Below are 5,000 nucleotides of genomic sequence, written 5' to 3'. Positions count from 1 at the left end.
TATTATAATTCATTGTCATACTTACTATAATTCATTTTCCTACTTATTATAATTCATTATCCTACTTACTATAATTCATTTTCCTACTTATTATAATTCATTATCCTACTTATTATATTAGGATAAATGCTTTAATGGAAATATTATAAGACAATATTCACTGTTAAAAACTTGCATTAAAAAAACCCGTAAAAGTCCGGCAACATTTATTCCAGGATTTTTACCCTTTTTAAAAAACGGTTATACTGACGTAAAAGAGTGATATTACGGTCGCAAACTCGTGAAAGATAATAACAAATTAGGGTAGAAATACGGTCGTTTGTATTTTACTGGAATACGGTTGAGAAGAGTATATTTTTACGGAGAATTTCCTATTGAAGTTACGGTTTTTTCCTAACGGTTATATTGACGTAAAAGAGTGATATTACGGTCGCAAACTCGTAAAAGATAATAACAAATTAGGGTAAAATTACGGTCGTTTGTATTTTACTGAAATACGGTTGAAAACAGTATATTTTTACGGAGAATTTCCTATTAAAGTTACGTTTTTTTTCTAAGTGTTTGCAATCTTTATTACTCAACTCTTTAAAATCTCCTTTTTTTACACTCTAGAATTTCAGAATATGAAGACTAGAGTAAATAACATAGAAATATGATAGTGAAACATGACTGCCAAAGAATTCTTAAAACTTTCCAGAAATGATAATTAGATTTTCTTAACGATTATTTAATCTATATCTTCTGTTGCATTTCCCACCCTTGCAATAATATCGGAAATATCTAGGAAATTGGTCCCAGTCATATTTCTCTTTCTCTTGGTTTGTTAAAGTTTTTTTATAGTTTATATAGGAAATATTTAGTTCATTGTTGTTAGTGTTCTTAAAATATTGTACATTTCCTTGTCTCCTTTCCTCACAGGGCTATTTTCCCTGTTGGAACCCTTGGGATTATAGTATCCAGGTTTTCGAACTAGAGTTGTAGCTTATTAATAATACTACTACTACTAATAATAATAGTAGTAGTAGTAGTAGTAGTAGTAGTAGTAGTAGTAGTAGTAGTAGTAGTAGTAGTAGTAGTAATAATACTGAGGCAGACAACCTTACTCTAAAGGTCGAGGTCCACCTCAGGACAAGAGCCGATGGGATTTGGAGGCTGTCATTGACGTACAACGACAGACCAAAGGGAAAAGACGATAGCAGCTTATATTTCATAAGGTTCAAAGTCATTGGAAATGAAGTCAAGGATCAGGTCCACTAAAAGGTTCCAAGGTTTAAAGGACTCTCATGAATGCCAGATGCAAGGGACAGTTACCATGCACTAGCAGGGCACTGCCTTAGATTCTGATAATAAATGCATATGATCAGCGCCCTAGCCATCTCCCCCCATCAAGTAATGACCAGGGAGGGCCAGGCAATGGCTCCTCAAATACCCCGATTCCTACCTCACTAGGATGGTGAGTTGAAGATTGATTCAGAGGAGACATGGAAGAATAATGAGCGTTTAGAGAATGGTAAGTATACTTATTTCAATTGTTTATTAATTGTTGTTGTCTTTTAGTAAGGGGCAAGTACGAGATATATATATATATATATATATATATATATATATATATATATATATATATATATATATATATATATATACATATATATAATATATACACACACATATATATATATATATATATATATGTATATATATAAAGAGAGAGTATATATATATGTGTATATATATATATATATATATATATATATATATATATATATATATATATATATATATATATATATATAAAAGAGAGAGAGAGAGAGAGAGAGAGAGAGAGAGAGAGAGAGAGAGAGAGAGAATCCTGTATAGAAAAATTCTTGTACGAATCATTCTTGGTTCTTCATTACCTTAATGGATGAAAGTCAAGAAGGAAAAGAAACAGCTGCTAATTACATGTGTAATAATTTTCTAATCAAGAATAAGGATAAAGACAGTGGCTTTAAGCTTGGATAGATTAAACCCTTTCACTGCCAGTTTTGAATTCAAGAAAACTTAAGACGTAGTAAAATCTTTCAAGGGTAAACAAATGTGAGTTTGTTGGTATTTATCATAACACTCTTATCATGACATTTACACTAAATACCAACTTGTTATGGTTTGGTTGATATGAAAATGATGCTTCCCTTTTTCAAATTTGGATTAAATTGATTAAATTGATGGGAAAGGATTATGGGTAGGAGGTTAAATCTCCTTATTAAAGAGGAGATTTGGATTGTGAATTATATAACATATATCATATAAAAAAATTTACCGGAAGTGTTGATAACATCAGCATGAAAAAGTATATCCTAATTACTTGGGAATTCTGAAAAAGGATGAAATCTTAGGATAATAGGATTAAGGAGGATATTAGATTTCCTAAAGGTAATAAATATCAGGAAATACAAAAACCAAACTCTTCCTAAAACATTTTAGTTGTGAACTAAATTGATTTAATGGAGAAATGTATGATGATTTTTCAACCTATATAGGAATCATAGAAAATAACTATTTCTCCTTCAAAAAAAAAAAAAAAAATGTGAACAGAATTCGATCGAGTATATCTAAATCACAAACTATACTCAAATTGTTTTCAATGTGGCGCATTTGCACTGACTCGCTGCGGTGCCCTTTTATCTCGGAAAAGTTTCCTGCCATCTGATTGGTTAGAATGATCTTGTCCAACCAATCTGCGATCAGGAAACTTTTCCGAACTAAAAGGGCACCCCTGCGAGTCGGTGTAAATCTGCCTCGCTAAGAAGAATTGACAATAGATTCTGATTTAATGAGACTTAATTCAAACGTTCTATTTTATTTTCATATGACAATCTATTCCTATTTACGATATGAATCTATTTAATATTCTCAGTAGGTATTAGAAGAATTATGGAATATTTAAATATTGAAACTGATGAGTGAACGGATTCTCCAATTTCTGAATTATGACTGAATTTACGGAATTTAAATGAAATTTAGTAGTATCTTGAGAAGGATCATTGGAGGAACAGCTCATATGGTTATGAAAGCCATGACATTTTCAATTTTGAGTTGAATCACTGGAAAGGAAGGTCAAGTGGATAATTGTTGCCTAGGAGTTTATGATAGGATATCATATCTGGATAACCTTGGGACTTGGGAGAGGAAGGTTGTAATGTAAACTGTATAAGAAATAATAAATGATTTGTACAAGGATGAGATTCCACAAGTCAAGGAAAACCACTTCTACCACTTCTCTTTATTCGGTGAAGTCTACAAAGAAGAAAAAAAACACAAAATAAATGACAAATAAAACTGCACAAAGTAAGGACAAAATACGAACTGCTTATGGTATAACGAAAATAAAGACAAAATATTTAAATGCAAAGAATAAAATAGATACAGCAAAATACAAATTAAAAATGACTAATACAGTAAATATTAATATCACTCACAAAGTCCACCCAACTATATGTAAACAATTATCCAAATTTAAAACAAGAGCGTATTCATTTATGGTCTGTCAGTCAGACCTTGCTACTAAAGACTAAACGTTAAAATATAAACAGCCTGGAAGCAACCACTAGCAAATAGACAGAATTTACAGAAACCCAAATCTTTAGAGTAATAAATACTTAAACAGCTCAAACAACCATTTGAAAGTCCGCTCCAATAAAAATTTAAGAAAGGATAATGGAACAAAGTGAAGCTCTTCTTAGAATAATGATGTGGCCTGATTGGTCACGTCTCTACCTGGTGATTGCCAGACAGGGGTTTGAGACCCACTCAGACTCGTTAGTGCCTTTAGTGTCTGCAACCTTACCATCCTTTTGAGCTAAGGGTGGGGGGTTTGGGAGAGCCTATAGGTCTATCTGCTGATTCATGAGCAGCTTTTGCCTGGCACTCCTTGGTCATAGCTTGAGGGGAGAGGGGCATTGGGACGCTATTCATATGTAATATGGTCAATATCTAGGGCATTGTCCTGTTTGATAAGGCAATGTCACTGTCCCTTGCCTCTGCCATTATCAGGCGCTTATGTAACTTCTGAAATCAGGTGATCATGTATGCCAATTCAAAACTCTGAGTACCTCTAATACATAACCTTCATCTTCATTTCTGATTACAAACACAGGGTCTCTATGTATCTCCTCATATCCATAGGGTACCCTGACACTTGCACGACTTTTTGCCACGAATTTGTCGTGGCAGGTCGTGACATTTTTTGGCACGAACTGGAAGATAAAAAAAAAAAAAAAAAAAAAAATTACCTTAGAATCACAGCTGACCTGTCCACATTGACACGAACCGGCACGACGAGTTCACGCATAGTTTGCGCACTTCCCGCATCGTCCAGAGGAGTTCACGAACAGTTTGCGCATAGTTCACGACCCGGTCACGAAATTTTCTCGTGTCCAAAATTTTGAACATTTCAAAATTCTCGTCATGACATGCCATGATGTCACGACGGGTTTACGAACACTTCACGCCAGTTCACGACGAGTTCACGACTCGAGTCGTGACAATGCGTGCCACAAATTCGTGCAAGTGTCAGCCTGGCTCATACCTTCTCTTCCTCACTCTGCCATTGAAGTTTCTACCTATGACTAGCTTCTCTACCTCTTTCATTGTTCTAATAGCAGCCTCAAATTCTTGTCTTTTTTTCTTTTTTCTTTTCTTTTTGCAACCCACCTGAGTGGAATATGCTAAAATTATATCTACTACCTGATCCCCTATTATCACTGGAATCTTTAAAAGTCTATCATTTATTCTCTTTACTTCGGTCACTTTTCCCCTCCTGTTATTTACCTATTACGACACCCCACTCCGTTTCTTTCCTCTCGTGACTCACTATGATAGAGCTTATGCCCATATCTTACCTCTCTAGTTCCAATTCCTTTCCATCTTGTCTCTTGAACATATGTTATCTATCCTCCTCCTTTCCATCACATCCACTACATCCCTCAATCTTTAAGTTAGAACACCCAGGTCAATTTTTC

This window comes from Palaemon carinicauda, chromosome 17 (assembly GCF_036898095.1).
Source record: "Palaemon carinicauda isolate YSFRI2023 chromosome 17, ASM3689809v2, whole genome shotgun sequence".
Lineage (NCBI taxonomy): Eukaryota > Metazoa > Arthropoda > Malacostraca > Decapoda > Palaemonidae > Palaemon > Palaemon carinicauda.
The sequence above is the reverse complement of the archived record's forward strand: the minus strand, read 5'-3'. Positions refer to the sequence as shown.